Source organism: Bos mutus, chromosome 1 (genome assembly GCF_027580195.1).
Source record: "Bos mutus isolate GX-2022 chromosome 1, NWIPB_WYAK_1.1, whole genome shotgun sequence".
Taxonomy (NCBI): Eukaryota; Metazoa; Chordata; class Mammalia; order Artiodactyla; family Bovidae; genus Bos; species Bos mutus.
Window position 1 is genome coordinate 42,913,365 of NC_091617.1, and position 25,740 is coordinate 42,939,104.

Genomic DNA, 25,740 nt, shown 5'->3' on the forward strand with positions numbered 1-25,740 from the left:
GTATCACTACATGGATCCTCTATCACTATAAAACCAAAATAAGATGAAGAATGATTTGAACTGAGTCTCTGAAAGAAAAAGTTCCATTATGCATAACTCTCTCTTCTCTTTTCCCTTTTGGGGGAAAATATGTTTTAAATGTTTTTTAAACACATTTCAGACCTGCTGAAACAGAATTTCTTCAATTTTCAAAATGACCTTTTCTACAGAGAAAGACTGTCCGTGAGAATCTGAAACAAGTTCAGCCAATCAGATTTTTATTACCCACTGAGGCCCCATCACTTTCTAAAGGAAGGTAGTTCTCAATGATAGACTTTCCCATAGCATTCTTGTCTCTATTTCTAGTGCCCAATCTGAGGCTCTTTGAAGAAGGCTAAACCTCTACTAGGAGGTCAGGGAAGGTCACAGGTCTTTGGAATTTAACAGTGATGTGCCCCTGGCATTTGCTGGCTTACCAACAGCCCTTCAGGAATCATCATGCCAACAGGCCAACCACACAACAAAATCCTGTGCCTGCAAAGCCAAGAGCAAAGTGATCAAACAGTCTGGTTGCAGATTAGATTCTGACTTATTAATAAGCTTTCAGAAAATAAACTAGAATGTGTCTCTAACAGCAACAGTTTACAGGAGATGTTTAATGATTTCAGAGGTCAGCCATACTGCATGCCTTCCTTCTGACTCAGTGAAGAGCAGGACAGGGCAGAAGAGATGTGGACAAAGCCAGGGCAATCAGCTGTATCTTTTCCATTCACAGCTAAGTTTATTTGGAGTGACTGGAAAAACCTTCAATGAAAACTTTTTTAAAATAATAAAATAAAAGAATTTACCCTGAGATCATCAGCCAGACAACATCGAGAAATAATTAGGGGTTGGTATTTTCCTCTGCCTTGTAAAATATTTTCAAATTGTAGGATAAGCAAGCCCTAGAGGATCATAAAGATAGCAATAACATTTCTATTGTATTTTTTTAATATTTAGTCATCAAAGATATCACCATGTGTTTAAATCACATTTGAATACATATAAATAAAATTTTCATCTGCAGACAGGAGCCAGTGGCTAAAGAAAGAATCCACTGACTCCTTTAAAACAGAGCAAGAACACCAGAGAGGTTTGAGATCTTGGTTTTATAAAATAGAATTCATTATTACCACATGAGCAAGAGAATATTAGTAAGTATCTTAATTTGAGGCCTTTTAAACATGAACATATTGATGATGATAAAAATAACCTTTGCAAAGAAATCTGCAGTTTATGACATATATTCTATAATACATTCCTTTATTTGCATTAGAGATTTTTATCTATATTTCACACATGAGTCTGTGGAGACTTAGAAAGATTAAGCAACTTTCACAACATCATTTAGACAGTAAGTGATGGAGCTTGAATATGAACCTAGATCATCCCATTCCTGAAGTCCTCTTCTTTCTACTCACCTAGGCTTAGAGTATCACACCCAGGTATGGTCCTGGCACGATAAATGAGAAACTGCAGCAAAGGAAAGCTGAATGGTCTTTAAGATTACTTCATAAACCAGATTCAGTGATTAAGAATGTGCTTTTCAAGAAGATAGAACTCAAACTCCCAACAATGATAGCAGTTAATGTGTAATGAAGGTTTACTTTGTGCCGTGTAGAATGCCAAAAGCTTCTCTTTTTTTTTTCTTATATATTAGTGCATGTTATCCTGATCAATTTCCTATGAGACAGGATATGTAAGAGAGGTGAAGTAATTTCCTTCCTCACGTGGCTAGAAGTAAAGTAACCAGATATGAAACCAGTAAATCATATTCCTGAGCTCTCCTCATTAACTGCTACATCATTGACATTTTAACCCCAAAGAATTAATCACAACACCCTATTAGTAATCTGTGGACAAACAGATTGGCAATGGTCGCAGGACCAGCAATATAGAAGTGCCACTAATAATCAGCAAGAATAGTTTTATATACTGTTTTCTGTACAGTTGATGATTTTAAAGGACACACAATTAATTTTAAACCTGCCCGTAAGTTGTAAAGGGTATTTAAAAATCCCCTTTGAATTAATGCCAAAATGCATGTCATTAATGGAAGAAAAAATAACAAAACACCTTAAACCATCGACAAGAAGCCACAGTCACAAATAAAAGCACTGAATTTGGCAGAAGTCACAGGGTCATGTACTACCTCTGCTACCCAGAAGCACAGACACCCTGGGCAAGACCATGGGTCTCACCCAGTGTTCACTTTCTTGGCTTTAGAATTAGTCTGCCTCTCCAGGTTGTTATGATGTTTAATAAGATAACATATGAGAAAGTAACTGGCACTCAGAAGGCACTTGGTAAAAATTATTTGATAATAATGACTCCCAATTATTGAAAGTGAAAGTGAAGTCACTCAGTCATGTCCCAGTCTTTGCGAGCCCGTGGACTGTAGCCCACCAGGCTCCTCAGTCCATGGGATTTTCCAGGCAAGAATACTGGAGTGGGTTGCCATTTCCTTCTCCAGGGGATCTTCCAGACCCAGGAATCGAACCCGAGTCTCCCGCATTGTAGTCAGACGCTTTACCATCTGAGCTACCAGGGACTTAAATATTGCTTTATACATAATGCAAATAAGGGCAAACTAAGGATCTCTTTCCTTTGCAGTTCATTTGATGAACTCTAGACTCCTACTCCAGGGTGCTTCAGTGAGCTTGTCATGGTGGCAGTGTGGGATATTTTTCGGCTCATCTATCTTTCTGGTCTTTGGAGGATTTGGGATTTGGAGAGTAAGGAGGTTGTTTATGTTCTGCTGCTGTTGTTATTTGTTTGTTTGCTTGTACTAAATGGCACTACGTCAGTGTTCCCAGTAGTTCCCCAATGGAGGAAATTTCTGTGATTGCATAATCCCTCTCCAGTCCAAAGCTACCTCCCTCCATTACCAGGGCAATGTAGGTAACATATAGGCAACTGTGGTATCATCAGAAAAACGATGGCTGTCCCAAGTGTTTCATCTAAGGTCTTAGCTCATCCCATGGGCTTCTGGAGCTTTATGCTTCTATGCTCTGTACACGCCCATTTAGGGTGCTGGCATTCCAAATACATCCTGGTCCCTTCATTTTGATGCAGTAATATGCCTTCTTTTTTATTGGAGTATAGTTGACTTACAATTTGGTGTTAGTGTCTGGTGTATGGCAAGTGATTCATATATGTATTCTACATAGAGAGACTATATATATGAATGATGAATTCGGGTGAATACTATCTAAACCACTAGAAAAAACTAAATTATTCTGAGTTTCAGAATTAAAATGTATTTAAGGTAACTTTTCATTTACCTTCTTAGGTCATGCACATTCTCCCTACAAAATTCAATGTCAAAGAGTCCTATCTTATATGAATTCCATTTTCCTATTTTAAAAGAGTCTTATCTTATATGAATTCTGTTTTCCTATTTTAAAGGAAAATAGGGCTTATTTTAAAAGCCCTAGCCTTTTTATCTCTATGGCTTAATTATCAAGAAAACTTTCAATCCAGACTCCCTCAATAACTGGCTCTGAGAAGCCAAATGTTAGAATAAGGAAAATAATAAGCTACAGTGGAAGGTACTTTCGTTTATGAGACAAAGGAAAGAGGGCCATAAGAATCTTGAAAGACTGTCATTCCAGTTCAATTACCCTACTTTTGTTTGTTTAGGTCTTGATCTCAACCTCATTTATTCATTCATTCAACAATTCAACATGTAGCTTTTGGGGGCCTACTACATGCAAGCCGTAGATGCCAGATGCCATCAAGGACTGTTTGACCAGCACTTAGGATTAGCAGCTGAAAGGCAAGAAACCAGTAAAAAGCCATTTGAAGCATAAATGCACAGGGCATATGAGAACTCCTTTTTACTCAAAGGGGAGGCCAATTTTTGTGCCTTTTTCATGCTGGTCAGGGTGTTCTGAGCCTTCCCTGGGACCAGTATTCTCCCACAACATACCCCTCCTCACTCAAGAAAAGGCTTTCACTCAATAGCTGTCAAGGATTCAAGCCCTAACCTACTCTCCAGGTGCCAAAAACCTAATAAGTCAGCACCTTAATAGATATACTTCAGACATTCAGCACACATATATAAAAATGTACAACACAGTAACCTCTGTTTTATCTGGTATTCTTTCATCTAAAATTGTTATGAAGTCTTTTAATTCTGTTGCCAACAAGACAAAATGAGTGAGTGTCCTAGGGATGACCCCACGTCACTGAGAATCCTAAGGGCCTGGAACAGAATTGGGTACTTTGCTTTCCAATAAATGCTGGGTGGATGAATATTATCTGAATCACTAGAAAAAAAATAAATTATTCCAAGTTGAATTTCAGAATTAAAATACACTTAAGGTAATTTTTCATTTATCTAGCATTCTGAAAACTTCAACCCTACATAACACAACTGAGGATAAAAAGTAAGTCAAAAGTACTCAGAGATGAAAGCAGTGGTTGTTAAGGTTTGTGGTATGGTGGTGGTATAGTTGATAAGTCGTGTCCAACTCTTTGTGACCCCATGGACTGTAGCCTGCCAGGCTTCTCTGTCCATGGGATTTCCCAGGCAAGAATACTGGAGTGGGTTGCCATTTCCTCCTCCAGGGGATGTTTTCTCAACCCAGGGATCAAACCCAGATCTCTTGCATTGCAAACAGTCTCCTGCATTGCAGGTGGATTCTTTCCGACTGAGCGACGAAGGGAAGCCCATTACAGTTTGTCAGTCAGTCAGTCAGTCAGTCAGTTCAGTCGCTCAGTCATGTCCAACTCTGTGCGACCCAATGAACCGCAGCACGCCAGGCCTCCTGTCCATCACCAACTCCCAGAGTCCACCCAAACCCATGTCCATTGAAACGGTGATGCCATCCAACCATCTCATCCTCTGTAGTCCCCTTCTCATGCCCTCAATCTTTCCCAGTATCAGGGTCTTTTCCGATGAGTCAGCTCGTCACATCAGGTGGCCAAAGTATTGGAGTTTCAGCTTCAACATCAGTCCTTCCAATGAACACCCAGGACTGATCTCCTTTAGGATGGACTAGTTGGATCTCCTTGCAGTGCAAGGCACTCTCAAGAGTCTTCTCCAACACCACAGTTCAAAGCATCAATTCTTCAGCATTCAGCTTTCTTTATAGTCCAACTCTTACATCCATACATGACCACTGGAAAAACCATAGCCTTGACTAGATGGACCTTTGTTGGCAAAGTAATGTCTCTGCTTTTTAATATGCTGTCTAGGTTGGTCATAACTTTCCTTCCAAGGAGTAAGCATCTTTTAATTTCATGGTTGCAATCACCCTCTGCAGTGATTCTGGAGCCCAGAAAAATAAAGTCTGACACTGTTTCCACTGTTTCCCCATCTATCTGCCATGAAGTGATGGGACCGGATGCCATGATCTTAGTTTTCTGAATGTTGAGCTTTAAGGCAACTTTTTCACTCTCCTCTTTCACTTTCATCAAGAGGCTCTTTAGTTCGTCTTCACTTTCTGCCATAAGGGTGGTGTCATCTGCAGACTGAAACTACAGTCACAGACAACTAGCCAATCTGATCACAGCCTAGTCTAACTCAATGAAACTAAGCCATGCCATATGGGGCCACCCAAGACGGATTGGTCATGGTGGAGAGGTCTGACAGATTGTGGTCCACTGGAGAAGGGAATGGCAAACCACTTCAGTATTCTTGCCTTGAGAACCCCATGAACAGTATGAAAAGGGAAAAAGATAGGACACTGAAAGATGAACTCCCCAAGTCAATAGGTGCCCAATATGCTACTAGAGATCAGTGGAGAAATAACTCCAGAAAGAATGAAGGGATGGAGCCAAAGCAAAAACAACGCCCAGTTGTGAATGGGACTGGTGATAGAAGCAAGATTCAATGCTGTAAAGAGCAATATTGCATAGGAACCTAAAATGTTAGGTCCATGATCAAGGCAAATTGGAAGTGGCCAAACAGGAGATGACAAGAGTGAACATCGACATTCTAGGAATCAGTGAACTAAGATGGACTAGAATGGGTGAATTTAACTCAGATGACCATTATATCTACTACTGCGGGCAGGAATCCCTTAGAAGAAATGGAATAGCCATCATAGTCAACAAAAGAGTCCAAAATGCAGTACTTGGATGCAATCTCAAAAACGACAGAATGACCTCTGTTCATTTCCAAGGCAAACCATTCAATATCACAGTAATTCAAATCTATACCCCAACCAGTAATGCTGAAGAAGCTGAAGTTGAACAGTTCTATGAAGACCTACAAGACCTTTTAGAACTAACACCCAAAAAAGATGTCCTGTTCATTATAGGGGACTGGAATGCAAAAGTAGGAAGTCAAGAAACACCTGGAGTAACAGGCAAATTTGGCCTTGGAGTACAGAATGAAGCAGGGCAAAGGCTAATAGAGTTCTGCCAAGAGAACACACTGGTCATAGTAAACACCCTCTTCCAACAACACAAGAGGAGACTCTACACATGGACATCACCAGATGGTCGCCACCAAAATCAGATTAAGGTTTGTATTCATAAGCAATTAGGATTTCTCACTTCAAGCCTCTACTTTGCAAATAATGCTAACAAACTTGGTTCTCTGATCCCTAAGTACAGGCTTACCCGGCAGCTCAGTGGTAAAAAAAATCCACCTACCAATGCAGGAGACATAAATTTGATCCTGGGTTGGGAAGATTCTCTGGAGAAGGAAATGGCAACCCACTCCAATATTCTTGCCTGGGAAATCCCGTGGACAGAGGAGCCTGGCAGGCTATAGTCCATGGGATCACAAAAGAGTCAGACATGACTTAGCCACTAAACCACAAGAACATACCGAACTTGAAGTACCTAAATTTGAATAGGGGAAGGGATTGCAACAAGTGCACTGACAGCAGGGAGGAATAGAATCATGGAAGCCTAGCAGTACAGAAGGAAAAGAGCTATAAAATGATCAGAATTTCTAAGGTATATGGCATTCGTGGAGGAGATAAATAGTTGCATAGACTTAGGAAGTTTCTGGGGGAACCACTGAATCACAGCTGAATAAAAATATTGACATATTTAGTAGTATCATTTAAGAATAAAGGACATTCTGTATTTCAAATATATCATATAAAAACAAGCCTATGTTGGTCCTGGTGGGTGTAAAATTATCAGCTATTAGGAAATTTTTAATTTATCCAAAATGTCTCATTCCCTGAAGACTCAGGAAAGTTGAGGTCATTCTACTATATATGAGTGTGTATGCATGCATATGCGCACATATGTATATAAATTATATGAAGTAGAATTTTTGTTGCACTAGAAAACCTCATCCCCCTAACATGCAGTATAATGGATTATTAACTTTTTGGTTGTTGGCTTCCTATAAAAGCATGATCAAAGTGGTTACCTGGAATCCAAAACCTTGAGTTCATGCTTTCTTTTCATCTAATACAACTGAGATCAGAGAAATTACCTCACTGCTCAGTGACTCAATTTATCTATTGGTATAACGAGAAAAACAAAAGCTCAGCTCTCAAGGGTCTGGTGGACTGCTCCCATTTCAAAACTTGGAAATGTTTAATATAAATCCCAATAATAGCCTGGTTTGGGTTATTATTTTTAAGCAAACACCCTTCAAAAAAAAAAAAAAAGAGGCAAAGGTAGTCAGTCTTTCTTTCCCCAGTTTCTTTCCTTACAGTTTTTCCTTTCCAAAGAACACAACAGAGAAACAAAGAGCCAAGCACTCTGACTCACAATTTTTTCTAATAGTGCTGTGGTCAATTTGCTCCCGCATAAAAAAGTAGTCATGAAGCTTTGAACTCTGGGTCTTGGAAGGCCAAGCATGGAAAAACATCTTTAGCAGAAAGAAGGGCACGTTCCCAATCTGTCCAAATCTGTCCAGTGTGATGCGTCTGTGAAAAGCCCACTTGGGCACACAGCTCCCCTCATTGGAGTCCTTTTCTGATGTTAGAGCTTTCTGACAAAAGAAGGGGCTGAACTTTGCCTTTCAATGAAATCTTGAGTCTAGTTTCTTTTTCAGATCTTACTCATTTCATCCTTAGGATGGTTTCTTAGTTTGAACTTGCTTTTAAGACAAATGCGGAAAATGCTAAAACTTTGTGCCTAGAAAAGCTGGCTCCATCCTTCTTTCAGGGGGAAAAAAAAGTCCTATGTGGTTCAGAAAGCTGAAGGTTCACAGAGAGCCTTCACTTAGAGATTTCTGATATTGAAATTGGTTATTACATCCCAGCAATGAGCAGATATCACGCTTTTTGTTTTCTTCAAGGCTGCTTTCTTAAAGTCTGTCACAGTCTAACATACAACTTTGTAGTGTATGAAGGGCTTTCATGCATGTTCATTCATTTGTGAGACCTGTATGCCTCTGATTTCCCAGTATTTTATAGTTGTGTTTTATTTCTGGTTTTAACTATTTTTTTATTGTTAATTTATTTGGCAGCCTTGGGTCTTAGTTGCGGCACTCCGGATCCCCATTGTGTCATATGAGATTTTTCGTTAGGACACACTGGCTCAAAAGTTGCAGTGCATGGGCTTAGTTGCTCCATGGCATGGGGAATCTTAGATCCCTGACCAAGGATTGAACCCATGTCCCCTGCATTGCAAGACAGATTTTTAACCACTGGACCACCAGGAAAGTCCCCGTTTTAATTCTTAAAGACACTCACAATCTGAAAAAGATACATATCCATTTTGGTACATGTTTAAATGGCTATTGTCATTCTTTGGCTGAGAAGATTAAGAAGTTGGCTGTTCCTCCGTATTGCCCAGTTGAAAATTTTATCTCAGTACTAAAATCTCATTATCTAAAGTGCTCTACGGACATCTCAAAAGTGTCTTCATTCATCTCCCTGGGAGGAAGTTTCTACAGAAACACTGTCCACTCACTGTTACCAAACACACACCTAACCTGCAGGCCATTCTGTCCCCTGTGCCTTCTCTCTGTTAGACATTCTTCTTCCTAAATTTCTCCATATTCTCTGGCACTCCTCATCCCAGCCCTCCTGCCTTCTGGGGATTTCACTCTGAACTATTTGCACCATCTGCCCATTACAGCTGTGGTGATCTCTCTCAACCCAGATTGCATCATGACTCACATCTGTTTAAAACCTTTCGGGGATATTTCATGGCCCTCAGATTAATAGAATCCAAACACCATCAGAGGATTTACAAGGTTCTTTTTTAATCTGGGCCTGCCGATCTTTCTAGCTCCATTTCTTTCCATACCACTTGCTGTCACCAAGCCCCGCCCCCCTTTAGATATAGCCAACAGTTTTCTCTGAGCATGCCATAGCTCTTGTTTTTTAGGGCTTTCATTCACACTATTCTGTCTTTTTGTCTGGAACACCCTGCCTTCTCATCATCTCCCATCCCCCTCGAAGCCATCCTTGAACCCCAGAACTGGATTAGGTGGCCCTGCTGTATGCTCACATGTTGCCCCAACATTCCTCTATGGCATTTAACACTATCACTGTAACTATTTAATTAACAGATTATCTCTCCTCCTGGCCCCATTATAAACCCCATTATGGTCCAAATTGAGTTTGCCTTACTAAGCAGTGTGTTCCACTCCTGAGCCTGAAACCAAGCACAGATATTTAATATTTGTTGAATGAAAGAATGAATGAAAGACACATAAATGATAATCAGAGAAGTACCAATATCAAAGATAAAGCAGTAGACTCAAGATTTAACCAGGGTTCTAGAAAAAGTGAGTGGTCAAAAGTCTGGTCAAAGAAGTCAGAAATCAAAGTCTTGAACAATCAGCAGTGCAAGGTGGCGGAGGAAGAGGTCTAGACAGGCCCTTATCCATAACAGCAAACAGAATCTGGTAGTCACAACACCAGCCAGTCCCTCTCATGCTCATCCTGAGCAAAGTTCCCCAAAGTTTCAGACTGTGATATGAGGACTACCTACATCATGATTCTACATCCCCAGCCAGCCCTACTGACTCAGAATCTTTTCTAGGCTGGGGCCAGAAATCTGCATTTTCAACCAGCACCCCAAGGGATACTTATGTACATTAAGGTCCTGGGCCAGAAGTACAGATAATCACAATAGCTGGTTGAGTAGGGAGAACAAGAGTGGAAAGCAAATACCCTTCCTTGGTGGTGTCTAGCTCGATACTGTGAGCCCCAGTTGCTGTCCATGTGGCCCATGACTCATTGATAAGGATCCCTTTTGCTCTGGTTCATTCATAATGAGCTAACACACAGCTGGTCCATGTGTGACCCTTAAAAGTTCCAACAAGGGTCATGTGTAGGGGGGAGGGGGCATGCTTTCAAAGCACTGTGGTTATAACCCCCACCTAACTTCTCACTGTGGCCTCCCTTCTCTTATCTGGGGCATGGCCCAGTATATTCATCTCCACCTTCTATCTGGACAGCAACCATTTAACCAATGCTCAATAAAACATATTGCCTTGTCCATGACCTGGACAAAGGGCTAATAACAATAATAACTATGAAGAGTCCATTGTAAGCTATCACTCCTCTGAGGAAAACAAAAATGTCCCCTTTAACCCCACTAAGCCTGTGGTTTTAAAACTCTGTCCAATTTTGCATTATTGTCAAAGAAAAATAATTAGATATGGATGACTGAAAAAAAAAAATCTAGAAAGTTCTGAGTAAAAGAAGTTCACCTCAAACCAGCATTTCCTTATTTGATCTTGTGCTCCAAGCAATCTCATTATTTTCCTTTGGGTTTTACATATAGTTTTGTCCTTTATGGTCATGCCTATAATCTGTCATGCTGACAACAAGTCCAAGGTAAACACCGATTTTTGTTACTATTCTATTATTTATAGCTTATTCTTCACCTTTCTCCCAAGGCTCTGTCCTATCACTGCCATTTGACGTCAGTACACAGCACCTTCAGTTCAGTTCAGTTCAGTCACTCAGTCGTCTCCGACTCTTTGCGACCCCATGAATCGCAGCACGCCAGGCCTCCCTGTCCATCACCTTAAGCCCCCAGTAAACCAGAACGTATGTGATGTGGGCAGGAAAAACAATACATCTTAACTTTCTTGAAGTCATCTGAATCAAATGTTTTAAGTATAATTGAAAACATATTTTTACAAGCAAAGAGAGCCAATAAACTAGAAAAGCAGTATGGAAACATCAGGCTCCACTTCTCTGGTTTTTAATATTCTTCCGTAGAGGACCTTAGGAAGAGGGAGGGGCTTGTATCCCTATATGGAGTCACACACGGGGACAAGTGCTCATCTACAAGCATGGTCCATCTCTCACACATGCTGTATGTATGAAGTTCTAGCAGCGAAAGAAGAGGAAATATATCAGAGCCCCATGGCTTTGTACAACCTCCCTTATATTAATATGGGGCCTTCATAAGCCTTTACACAGGTGGTAAGATTAAGGGGGAGAACCTCATTGCCTTTGTGTCCCTCTGGCCCCCAGATCTAAAACCATGATTATTTTCCTATAATTTTTTAAAAATATTACTACAAAGGAAATATCCTCCTGGGCCAGGTCCCTTTCTCAGTTGCAGTGACACAACTCCCGCTAACTCTGTCGGATAGTATCGTCCTCCTTCTTAGTGTCAAGCATTCCGCTGGGTCTTTCCAGCCCCTGAAACTGGATATCTACGCCCATGCAGTGGGCCTGGCACTAGGAAGGATTCTGGGCTATGAGACTGAATCCTTGGCACACACTGAATCATTCTGGCACACTAGCTTCTCCTATAATTCCTTTAGCTATGAATTGGAGCAGATGTATTTACTCAATTTATAAAATGGCACTATTCATTAAAGTAAATCACTTGATGTAAAAGAACTAATTATAGAGCTTTTAGTAAAAAAAAAAAAAAAAGTAAAAGATTTTTACCCTAGAGCTGGGGGCAGAACCAATTTCTGAATCATAGGTTTTTACTGTGTGTATGTGTTAAAGTTCCAGGGGACGTGATTTGATTTGACCCAAATTTGCTTAATAGCTAACCATGATGTAACAGGCTTTTACTGTTTGAGGAACAGAATAGCTGTGTATAAAGATATCCTTTTCATTGTCTATGTTTATGTCCATTTGTAAAAATAGACCTCTTATGCAGTGCTGACAAGATAACAGAGATAGGGAGATGATCATACACTATTGGTAAGAGTCTAAATTGATACAACTTTTCAAAGTTGAACCAGTAATTCCATCCCAAGAATCAATATCTGGAGAACTCCTACATCTCAACAACAAAAAGTAAACAATCTAATTTTAAAATAGGCAAAGGAGTGAATAGACATTTCTCTAAAGAAGATACAAATAGCCAACAAATGCATGACAAAGCTGCTCAACATAACTAATCATTCAGTTCATTTCAGTCGCTCAGTCGTGTCCGACTCTTTGCGACCCCATGAATCGCAGCACGCCAGGCCTCCCTGTCCATCACCAACTCCCGGAGTTCACTCAGACTCACGTCCATCAGGTCAGTGATGCCATCCAGCCATCTCATCCTCTGTCGTCCCCTTCTCCTCCTGCCCCCAATCCCTCCCAGCATCAGAGTCTTTTCCAATGACTCAACTCTTTGCATGAGGTGGCCAAAGTACTGGAGTTTCCGCTTTAGCATCATTCCTTCCAAAGAAATCCCAGGGCTGATCTCCTTCAGAATGGACTGGTTGGATCTCCTTGCAGTCCAAGGGACTCTCAAGAGTCTTCTCCAACACCACAGTTCAAAAGCATCATTAAGGAAATGCAAATCAAAGCCACAGTGAGATACCATCTCATAACCATTAAGATGGCAAATTATTTTTAAAAAACAGAAAATAAGAAATATTGGTGAGGATGCAGACAAATTGAAACCCTGTGAACCATTTGTGAGAATGAAAAAATGGTGTAGCTACTACAGAAAACAGTATGACAGTACCTCAAAAAATTAAAAATACAATTCCCATATCATCCAGAAAATTCTATCCCTGAGTATTACTCAAAATAATTGAAAGTACAGCCTCAAATATATATTTTATATCCATGTTTGCTGCATAGCAGCACTATTCACAATAGCCAAAAGGTGAAAACAGCCCGAGTCCACTGATTGAAAGATGAACAGATAAACAAAATGTGATATACATATATAATAGAATATTATTCAGTCTTAAAAAGGGAGGAAATTCTGACACATGCTACCACACAGGTGAAATTTGATGATATTATGCTAAGAGAAACAAGCTAGTCACAAAAAGACAAATATTGTATGATTCCATTTATATACCTAAGTAGATACATAAGTAGTCAAATTCATACAGGCAGAAAATAGAATGGTGGTTGCCAGGGGCTGAGGGGAGGAGGGAATGGTGAGATATTATTTAATGAATAGAGTTAATTTAATGAATAGATATAGAATGAAATGAGTTCTGTTGATTGTACAAAAATATGAAAGTACTTAACAATACTGACCTATATACTTAGAGTGGTTAAGATAGTAAATTTTATGCATATTTTACAATTTTTTTAAAAAGAATAATGGTGTTAATTATAGTAATCATGAAAAACAGAAAACATGCAAATCCTCCAAATGGGAAATAGCCATTGAATAGAATTTCACATACTATTGGATAATGTTGTGTATATAAACTTATTAACTCATAAGGATGTCCAGGATCTATGTCTTGGGTCAAGGAGCAATTTTCAGAACAACATGCTTCATTGACTGTATTAGTTTGCTAGAGTTGCCATAACAAAATACTACAGACTAGATGACTTAGGACAATGGAAATGTGTTGTCTCACAGTTCTGAAGGCCAGAAGGCTAAAATCAGGATGTCAAAATTTAATTACTTCAGAGAGCTGTGAGCAAGAGTATATGTTTCATGTTTCTGTATTAGCTTCTGATGGTTTACTGGCAGGCTTCCCAAGTGGAATGGCGAGTTATCATTTAATGGATATAGAATGAGAGTTTTACAAGCCACTTCCCAGGTGGCTCAGTGTAAAGGATCTGCCTGCCAATGCAAGAGATTCAGGTTCAGTCCCTGAGTCAGGAATATCCCCTGGAGCAGAAAATGGCAATCTACTTCAGTATTTTTGCCTGGAAAATTCCATGGACAGAGGAGCCTGGCAGACCCCAATCCATGGGGTCACAAAGAGTCAGACACGACTGAGCACACATGCACACACAAAGGTGTTCATCAAGGTAGATAATTAGGTGGCCTTGGAAAGAATTGGGAACGACAACAATTAGGTGATCCAAAGTTGTTGGAATACTTTTCAGCTGTCAAAATGCAAAACAGTAATATTTCATATTTTCCCCCTAAAAAGGGCTTATGAGTCAATGGCAGAGGAGAAATAGAACTGCACTTGGAGTCCAGAGCCAGAAGGAGTTCCATTTCTGGCACTAGTTGGCTATGTGACCTTAGGTTCTTAACCACATTGGCATTTGCATTTTCATCTTTCAATGTTTCTGTAAATTCCAGATATGCAGTCCCTTGGTCTATGTTTATTCCTATCTGGCTCATACACTTACATTGTACGTCACAACAAAATTTGACTGAGCCTAAAAATAGCCAACTGTCTCTTCTCCTAGATAAAGATCTGAACGCAGAGGCCATTGATCTCAGCCATGTGCTTGAAAGACAGCATGTAGACGATCTGTTATATAATCAGGCAGCTTGATTCTTCCACTCTGCCTCTGCAGAATGTCTGTGCCACCCTTTGCTACTACTATTGGAGAGACAGCTTTCAGTGCACACCCATATAACAGAGTTGAACCCCACAAACCTAGGTCAGTCCTTCAGAGATTTCTTCATTCCTCCATTCAATCAGGAAGTAATGATTAAGTACCCCCTATGAGTCAGGACTACACCAGGTCCTAGGGATTCATTGATCAGCAAAATAAACAAGTCACCTATGTGGCTGAACAAGGTCAAGAAAACACCTAATTAGAAGACAATATAGAATGTGTTTTGGCAAAAGAATTGCTGAGTGCTCAGGGAAGCCTGGCTCTCTGAGTTAAGGAACCCTAACTCAGATTCAAAAGGTTTTCCAAAAGTCTTCTTTTCATGGAATTGCATCAGCTCAGCTTTGAAATCATGAGTTCGGTAATTTTGCCCACTACCCACTAGCTTTCCAAGAATTTCGTCTTTCAGTTGTGTCCATGGTTGCTGGGGAAGGGCGGGGCTCAGGCAGGGAGTAACCACCCCGTGCGCGTCAGTTGCTCAATGAAGAGAAACAATGGCATATGGAACCCGGAAGCATTCTTCCAGCTTTTTGGATGGTGCCATGTGTCGGAAATGACTGAAGCGACTTAGCAGCAGCAGCAGCATGTTTTCACTGGACACAGGAGAATCCACTTTCCCAAGGCTAGGTGTAAAAAGGAGTCAGATACTAGCTCATACGGCCTGAGCATAATGAGACATATTTATTCCTTATTCATCAGTCAATATCAATCATAGCCCACCCCTCACTCTTACCAACCAGTACATCAAACACAAAGCGTCCCTTCGAAAGGCTTTGGCATGCATGTTTGTTGTTTCTTTAGGCACCGCACATGCCAAGGTGATAGGGCTCTGGTTTCTCCAAATATCCTGAGAATTCTTGTTTCCTGTCCCCATTTTCTCTATGTTGACCTACAGAGCTCAAGCAAATGTACAGTTGTGTTTTGTAAAAAAGTTTGAAAGTAATTCTGATCAAAATGGTAGTGACGGTGGTGGTGTTTTGTTTTGTCTTTTCACTGCAATAAGCTCTATGAATGTTCTAAATCACAGTGTAAGCTTATGTGTGGCACTTTGACATTGTATCTTCCAGCAATACTCGCTGTCATTTTTTCCCTATAATTGACTTCTAAAATCATGGGAAATCTACGCTAGAGGAAGCAAAAAGGGCTGGAAACGAGATATTGTTTTTCCCACAGAAAGGGCTATACCTGTATCCCTTATTGAAGCCAGATTTTTTTGAAATTTTTAAAAAATACAAATTTTTTTTATTTCTTTGTATATCTAAGAAAAAAACTGGTTAAGTTTTTTCCTAACCCTGCCTCAATTCTATAAATTCTTTACCACAATTTTCTGTGTAGAACGGACATTTCATCACAATTCATTGATTTGGAAGCTACAAAAATAAACCGGCCTATCTCTAATTACCAAATGTTCACTCCATATAGCAGCAACCTCAGACCTGAGTCTATCCATGGGATCTATGAAGACTTCTTGTCCCTGAGTCTTCTCTCTGCCCCAACTGGGAAAAAGTATGGTGGGCCGTGTGGTTTTGCTTCACATTCATAGTTTCATCAGCTTTCCTGGATCCTCAGTTAGGTTCATCCCTCTTCCCTGGTGGCTCAGATGATAAATAATCTGCCTGCAATGTGGGAGACCCAGGTTTGATCCCTGGATCAGGAAGATCTCCCAGAAAAGAAAATGGCAACCCACTCCAGTATTCTTGCCTGCAGAATCCTATGGACAGAGGAGCCTAGTGGGCTACAGTCCATGGGGGTGCAAAAAGTTGGACATGACTGAGCCACTAACACTTTCACTTTCTCTGTAATATATGCATTCAGGGAACAAAAATTCAGATCAGTATGGAAAGTTACAGGAAGGGGAGATTAACTTTGTTGGTTTCAACTTCCAATTGAAATTTGTTTTACATCCTTGTATAAATCAGTTTCCCTTTCTTTACTTTCCTTGCTCTCTCAGCAATAAGAGACATCTACTTTTCTCAAACAAATGCTATGTCAATTTAATAGAAGAATAGATATAAAACAGAACTTGAGTTTGTGGAAGAAATCTGTCTTTCAGCTAAAGTTCTGTAATTAACCACACATCCTTTGGCAGGTTTTAACCTCTAATCTTCATTTTCCTCATCTGTCAATTTAAGGCCAGGCTAATGCATTGTCCATTTATTGTCTATTCTGTACCAGTTTCTATGGAGAGCATTTATCATGTTACTATTTTATGTTGGTATTATTGTTCAGTTGCTAAATCATGTCCAACTCTCTGCAACCCCATGAACTGCAGCAGGGCCGGTTTCTCTGTCCTGGAGGAGTTTGGACTTTTCTGTCCTATCTCCCAGAGTTTGCTCAAATTCATGTCCATTGAGTCAGTGATGCTATCTCATCATCTCATTCTCTGCCACTCTCATCTCCTTTTGCCTTCAATCTTTCCCAGCATTTGCCTTCAATCTTTTCCAATGAGTTGGATCTTCGCATCAGATGGCCAGAGTGTTAGAGCTTCAACTTCAGCATTAAGTCCTTCCAATGAATATTCAGGAGTGGCTTCCTTTAGGATTGACTGATTTGATCTCTTTGCAGTTCAAGAGACTCTCAAGAGTCTTCTCCAGCATCTCAATTCAAAAAAGCATCAATCCTTTGATGTTAAGCCTTCATTATGGTCCAACTCTCACATCCATACATGACTACTGGAAAAACCATAACTTTGACTATATGGACCTTGTTGGCAAAGTGATGTCTCTGCATTTTAGTACACAGTATAGGTTTGTCATAGCTTTTCTTCAAAGGAGCAAGCGTCTTTTAATTTCATGGCTGCAGTCACCGTCTGCAGTGATTTTGGAGACCATGAAAAGAAAATCTGTCACTGCCTACATTTTTTCCTCTTTTATTTGCCATGAAGTGATAGGATCAGATTCCACAATCTCAGTTTTTTGAATGTTGAGTTTTAAGCCAGCTTTTTCACTCTTCTCTTTCACCTTCATCAAGAGGCTCTTTAGTTCCTCTTCACTTTCTGCCATGAAAGTGGTATCATCTGCATATCTGAGGTCATTAATATTTCTCTTGGCAATTTTGATTCCAGCATTTTGCATGATGTACCCTGCATATAGGTTAAATAAACACGGTGACGACATACAGCCTTGTCATACTCCTTTCCCAATTTTGAAGAGGCTTGTTCTTCTATGTCCAGTTCTAACTGTTGTTTTTTGACCCACATACAAGTTTCTCAGGGGATAGGTAAGACGGTCTGGTATTCTCAACTCTAAGAATTTTCCACAGTTTGCTGTGATACACACAGTCAAAGGCTTTAGTGTAGTCAATGAAGCAGAGGTAGATTTTTTTTTTAATTCCCTGACTTTTTCTATGATCCATCAGATGTTTGGTGATTTGATCTATGGTTCCTCTGACTTTTCTAAACCCAACTCATACATCTGGGAGTTTTCAGTTCATGTACTGCTAATGCCTAGCTTGAAAGATTTTGAGCATTACCTTTCAAGCATGTGAAATGAGCCCAATTGTACAGTAGTTGGAACATTCTTTGGCATTTCCCTTTTAGGCATTAGAATGAAAACTGACCTTTTCCAGTCCTGTGGCCACTGCTGAGTTTTCCAAATTTGCTGCCACATTGAGTGCAGCACTTTAAAAGCATCATCTTTTAGGAGTTTAAATAGCTCAGCTGGAATTCCATCACCTCTACTAGCTTTGTTCATAGTAATACTTCCTAAGGCCCACTTAACTTCACACTCCAGGATGTCTAGCTCTAGATGAGTGACGATGCCATCGTGGTTATCTGGATCATTAAGACCTTTTTTGTATTGTTCTTCTGTGTATTCTTGCCACCTCTCCTTAATTTCTTCTGCTTCTGTTAGGTCTAATGATGGGCACAATAAAGGACAGAAATGATAAGAACCTAACAGAAGTAGAAGGGATTTTATTTTGAATTCACAGTAACTCTATTTGAAAGGAATTATAATCTGCATTTTTTAGATGAAGAAATAGATTCAGAAGGTTAAGTAACTTTCAAAACATGTATCTTGGTCACTCAAATATAGAACCTGAATCTAAACCTTTATTTCTTCCCATTCCAAAATCCTAATTTTAATTGCTGAAATATGCTATCACCTAAATGAGCTCTGAGCACCCTAAACTAGTCCTTCAGATTCTATATCCTGATCCATGGAACTACTTAATTTCATTGCAAGAAGTATTAGCAGTAAGTTATTATTGTTGATTTTATATAGAATAAAAAATAGTCATATTCAATATTTTTAACTACTTTTATATTGTGAATGGTAGAGAAAAAAGAACTATCAGGTAGCTTCATGTTCTTTGACTTTTTCTTCCAAAAGCATTCGACCCAAACAAATGCTTTTTTCCCCTTTGTTAAAAGATTCTCTCAAATAGAGACGATATAGCCTCCCTTAGAAGACCATCTATCGCTTACTTGCTTACTATTGAAAGAAAGACTTTTTCCTCTGTCTGGTGTGGCTCCCTTCAATTCTAATTTATAGTCAGTACATCAGGGTGAATTTGATCACTGTTTCTTATCCCTTTCTCCTGGTGAGAAATAATAGGACAGAATATGCTTAAGGGAAGATACAAAAATGTTGTACTGAGACACGACAAGGAATGTTAATTCCTTCTTGCAATCAGTGTTTGGCGGGGTGTCTGTAGAGAGTAAACGCAGAAGGAATGAAATGTCTATAGATGGACAGATGAAAAGTGCTAGTCTTACATAAAAGGAAACTTCATTTTCTGCTTTTCTTTTAAATAACAAAATGTCAATATCATCTGTGACTAGGCTTTCTGGACTTGGAGAAATAACACATAAGGAAGAGGGTGGAGAGGAAGGAAAGGTAGCTCCAACTGATAGTTCACTGATTTCATCAAGAATTATCTAATGTGTTTAATAAGAATTATCTTCTACATATGTGCTGGCCCAGAAAATGAAAAATGTCTTGTCTATCAGTCTTTGAAGAATTGAATCATGATTTTCTTATCAGTGAAACAAAGAAACACTTGAGAAGATAATAGAGCAAATTAAAAAAAAAAATAGAAATGAATGAGAATTTGTAGATGTCTTTTTTTTTTTTCACTTTGGCAAAGCTATTATAAATAGCATTTTTTAGACTGTCTGACTAAAACAAAACAAATGTTTCCTGTCAGCATGGAAAAAAAAATTCCTGTCTAAAATTGTGTTATCTGGTTTTTAGCCTACTTAATTAAGAAAGCTGCTAAATGTCATGCTACATGTCATCAAATGCCCTTTTTAAAACTGATTTCAATTTTTCATGAGTTCATCCAGTTTTTGTGTTCTCACTGTTTAATCCTTTAGGATTTCTTTAAAGTAGACTCTTCATTTCTAAAAGTCAAAGATACACTATTCTTGCTATAACTGCTTTTTGCACATCAGAGTTAAAAATATACCAGAATACAGAAATTCACTAAGATCATATACCAAACTATAATATGGTCTCACACATTTCACTGATAGTTGCTTTTAAAGAAAAAAGCTGGGATGTGGAAACTACTTGAGCTGAATTGAGCTATAGTAAGTCTGACCATCTAATTTTTCACATTAAAAAAAACCTGAGACTCAGAACTTGAACAAAATGAAGATCACAAAGTTAGTAGTGGAAATCAGGGATAAGCTGGCTTCAGTGACACAGTGTTCAATACGTATTTAACTAACTGCTATGTGCCAGGCATAGTATCGGGTTTTGATTATACAAAAGTGAAAAAGACAGGGCTGAAGAATATTATAATCCAATGGGAGAGTAAAGTAAATAAATTGGTAGGTACACTTCTGTGTAACAGTTTACATACTTAGTAGCTTAAAACAATGTACATTTATTATTGCACAGCTTCAGAGGATCAGAGACTGAGCAAAATTTAGCTGGATCCTCTGCTTCAGGGTCTCTTATAAAGTTTCAATCAAGTACCAGCCAGAGCTGAGGTCTTATTTGAAAGCTCAACTGGAAAAGGATTTGTTTTTCAAGCCCATGTGGTGTTGGCAGGATTTAGTTCCTTGTGGCCTATCAGACTGAGTTCTTCAGTGTGTCTAGCTGGCTTTTGTCTAAAGGCAATCCTCAATACCTTGCCACATGGACCTCCCCAACATGCCTGCTTCTTTTATCAAGGTAAGCCAAAAGGGCAACAGCTAGAATCTGCTAACAGGATGAAGGCAGGCATAATTGGGGGCCATTTTAAAGTTTATTCACCAGTTGTTTTTTTTTTAATTGGAGGATAATTGCTTTACAATGTTCTGTTGGTTTCTGCCATACATCAACATGAATCAATCATAGGTATACATATGCCCCCTCCCTCTTGAACCTCCCTCCAACCCTTCACCACATCTTACCCCTCTGGGTTGTCACAGAGCACCAGCTTGAGCTCCCTGCATCATACAACAAATTCCCACTGGCTATCTATTTTACATATGGTAATGTATATATGTTTCAATGCTACTCTCGAAATTTGTCTCACTCTCTCCTTCCCCGACTGTGTCCACAAGTCTGTTTTCTGTGTCTGTGTCTCTATTGCTGGCCCACAAATAGGTTCAGCCGTGCCATTTTCCTAGATTCCACATATATGTGTTAATATATGATTTTTTTTTTCTTTTTTGACTTACTTTTTTTCACTTACTTCATTCATTTTAACAGGCTCTAGGTTCATCCACCTCACCAGAAGTGACTCAAACTTGTTGCTTTTTATGGAGAAATATTAATGGAGTAATATTCCATTGTAAATATGTACCACAACTTCTTTATCAATTCATCTGTCAGTGAAGATCTAGGTTGCTTCCATGTCCTGGCTATTGTAAGTAGCGCTGCAGTGAACACTGGGTTACATGTGTCTTTTAGAATTGTAGTTTTCTAGGACATCTGCCCAGTAGTGGGATTGCTGGGTCATATGGTAGCTATATTCTTAGTTTTTAAAGAAATTTCCATATTGTTCTCCATATGGCTGTATCAATTTACATTCCCACCAACAGTGTAAGGGGGTTCCCTTTTCTCCACATCTTCTTCAGCATGTTTTGTTTGTAGGTTTTTTGATGATGGCCATTCTTACCAGTGTGAGGTGATACCTCACTGTAGTTTTGATATACATTTCTCTAATAATAAGGTATGTTGAGCACTTTTTCATGTGTTTATTAGCCATCTGTATGTCTTCTTTGGAGAAAAGTCTGTTTAGGTCCTCTGCCCATTTTTTGATTGAGTCATTTTTCTGATATTGAGCTACATGAGCTGCTTATATATTTTGGAGATTAATCCTTTGTCAGCTGCTTCATTTGCAATTATTTTCTCCCATTCTGAGGGTCGTCTTTTCGTCTTTCACCACAGTTTTAGAGTAAAACATGATAAATCTTGTGAACGAGAAAGGCACAGGGGCTGTGGGAGCACAGGAGATAGGCTCTGAACCAGACTAAGGAGGCGGGGCTATCATTTGTTGAATTTTAAAGGATGAGGGGGTCATCAGATCAATGAAGAAGGAAAGACAGTCATTCCAGGCAGAAGTCAGGTCTGTAAATGCATAAGGGAATTAAAAACGACAACATTTTAAAAGTCTTTAAAGGTAAGTAGGAATGGCACAATATCAAATAATTGGAAAACATAATGTTTGGTTAGGATCAGCAAATTTTAATGTTGAAGACTCCAGATGGAGAAACTAAGGCTCAGAGACATTATGCCCAGCACATGGTAGATATTCAATAAATATTGAACAAAATGAAATGTCTTTGTAGCACTAGAACTGAGATTCCACTCTCATACCCCAAATAGTAACCATATACATCAACCTCCATATCTTTAAGAAAATTAGGAAAGAAAATTACGAGTGTTGGGAGACAGAAGAAAAGCATGTTCTATAGTAAAAAGAAATCTAGAGATAACCAGAAGCTACTGGAAAAGAAACAGATAATTAGATTTCAATTCTAATTTCTATTCATAGAAGTGAAAATGAAAGAGAAAATTCCTTTGGTATGATACCAGTCAGTTCTTTGGGGAAACAAAAAGAGAAGAAATAAAGAAAAAAACTTTAGGCATATAAGGTAATAATGAAATTTTTGCAATTAGTTCTTTCACTACATTCCAGAGGAAAAAAGTTTCCCAGAGCCTTTTTCTTGAACTTACCAAATTCCTGTACAATTTTTGACTCAAAAACAATACATCACCTCTAGGATCCAAATAAAGAAAGATGGCTTATATTTTCACATATTTATATCAGGCTTAGCACTTTTGGGGGGGAGGCCTTGGTCTGAAATACACATGTTTTATATTTCAGCTGAAGAATTTATTTCAAATGAGGTTAAAAAAAAACAAAGTACTACCACTCAGACATTAGCTGTAATTACCTAAAAAACAATATTTTAAAGTCATAACCATTATAGGAAGCTTTTAAACCAAAGAGGAATTTGAGTAATAATAATCATATCTCTTATTGCATGTCAGTTATGATTGCCTGAAATGCACTGAATGGAATTTTACATTTACAATTCTTCTACTCATAAAGTCAGCCTGAAAGTGAAAGTGTTAGTCACTCAGTTGTGTCTAACTCCTTGTGACCCCATGGACTACACCCCGCCAGGCTCCCTGTCCATGGAATTCTCCAGGGAAGAATACTGGAGTGGGTTGCCATTCCCTTCTCCAGGGGATCTTCCTGATCCAGGGATCAAACCTGGGTCTCCCACACTACAGGCAGATTCTTAACCATCTGAGCCACTATGGAAAGTCAGCCTAATGTTAGTCAAACTTAGTCATCCTGTGGCCAATGGGTACTTGGATGGGGCTTGGAACCAGCTTTTAGAGAGAAAGGAGGGGACTGTGAAATCTGTTAGAGAAGACTCCCTATTTTTGCTGCCTCTGAAGATGCTGGGTTGGTTGCCTTCTTTCCTTCTCAGTGTGACACATCCAGTGTGTGTGTGGATGTATTTGTGTGTGTGTGTGTGTGTGTGTGTGTGTGAGAATCTGTGTGACTCATACGGAGAGAGTGTTTAAAATGTGTAATTTATTCTATACAAATCTGCAACCAAAATCTTTGAGAATAAAAGTTTAAAGAATATGGAGCATGTATATTTAAAATAGATAACCAACAGGGACCTACTGAATAGCACAGGGAACTCTGCTCAATATTCTGTAATAACCTAAAAGGGAAAAGAATTTGAAAAGAATAGATACATGTATATATATGCCTGAATCACTTTGCTGTACATCTGAAACTAACACAATATCATTAATCAGCTCTGCTGCTGCTGCTGCTAAGTCACTTCAGTCATGTCCAACTCTGCGCGACCCCATAGACGGCAGCCCACCAGGCTCCCCCGTCCCTGGGATTCTCCAGGCAAGAACACTGGAGTGGGTTGCCATTTCCTTCTCCAGTTCAGGAAAGTGAAAAGTGAAAGTCAAGTCACTCAGTCGTGTCTGACTTCTAGCGACCCCATGGACTGCAGCCTACCAGGCTCCTCCGTCCATGGGATTCTCCAGGCAAGAGTACTGGAGTGGGGTGCCATTGCCTTCTCCTAATCAGCTCTACTTCAATAGAAATAAAAAAACTAAAAAAACAAGTGAAACAGAATATAGAACATGAACAAAGGGGAAGGAAGATGATTTAAAAGGAATAGGAATGAAATTATTTTTAAATATGAAAAAGTAAAGATAATAACTTAGATGTGATACCAGAACCTTCTTGGAGCATATTGTAGAAGAGACAATTCTTCATATTCTTTACAGTTCAGAAATATTTTTTAATTTCTTTGATGAGGGATGCTTTAAAGCAGAAAATTTTAAATTCTTGGTGATGTATACCAGGTTTTTTTTTTAATATTTATTTATTTAGCTGCCAGGTCTTAGTTGTGGCACATAGGATCTTTAGTCTTCATTACAGCATGTGGGATCTTTAGTTGCAGGGTGTGGGATCCAGTTTCCTGACCAGGGATCAGACCCAGGTCCCCTGCATTGGGAGCTTAGCCACTGGATCACCAGGCAAGTATTCATATACCAAGTTTTAAGAGGAGTAAGTATTCAATTATCTAAATCATCTCTCCCAAATCTGCTACAAAAGAAAAAAGCAGGACTTTGGGAACTTTGGTTATTCAAGTGATTGTCTTCTATAGAACACACTAGCTGAATTAAATGGAGCTATCCACTTTAGACGGAGAAGGCAATGGCACCCCATTCCAGTCCCCTTGCCTGGAAAATCCTATGGACAGAGGAGCCTGGTAGGCTGCAGTCCATGGGGTCGCTAAGAGTCAGACGCGACTGAGCGACTTCACTTTCATGCATTGGAGAAGGAAATGTCAACCCACTCCAGTGTTCTTGCCTGGAGAATCCCAGGGACGGGGGAGCCTGGTGGGCTCCCGTCTATGAGGTCACACAGAGTTGGACACGACTGAAGTGACTTAGCAGCAGCATCCACTTTAGAAAAGTGTTAGTCAATCATGTCAGACTCTTTGAGCCCCCATGGACTATAGCCTGCCTGGCTCCTCTGTCCATGGGATTCTCAGGCAAGAATACTGGAGTGGGTTGCCAGGCCCTTCTCCAGGAGATCTTCCCAACCCAGGGATCGAACCCGGGTCTTCTGCATGGCAGGTGGATTCTTTGTCATCTGAGCCATCCACTTTAGAGCCCAAGAGCTTTTAAAGAGAAAAGACACAAGTTATCTGGAACTGTTGAAACCTGAAGAGCTCCATAGAGGCAGTCAGAAAACTAATTTGTAGGGAATCCCACATCTCAGAGCAGGAAAAATTAAACTTTCACACTTCCAGAAAAGCAATTGGAAAAAGAGGTAGAAAACCTATTCTCTATTTCAATATCTAAGTTTCTTTTTTTTTTTAATTGATATATAGTTGATTTGCAATGTGTTAGTTTCAGGTATACAGCAAAGTGACTCAGCTATACACATATATAGATTCTTGTTCGTGTTCTTTTCCATTATGGTTTATCACAAGGTATTGAATGTGGTTCCCTGTGCTATTTGGTAGGACCTTGCTTTTTTGTATGTTTTATATATAGTAATTTGTTTCTGCTAATCCCAAATTCCTAATTTAACCCCCGACCCCCTTTCTCCTTCAGTAATCATAATTTTTTTCTGTGTCTGTGCATCTGTTTCTATTTTGTAAATA

At 39.3% G+C, this 25,740-nt stretch overlaps 1 protein-coding gene across 1 annotated transcript in view; it reads left to right on the top strand.

The window, feature by feature from the left end:
• Positions 1-25,740, top strand: part of COL8A1 (collagen type VIII alpha 1 chain) — a 171,955-nt gene that overhangs the window by 12,340 nt on the left and 133,875 nt on the right. The gene's annotated exons all lie outside the window — the stretch shown is intronic.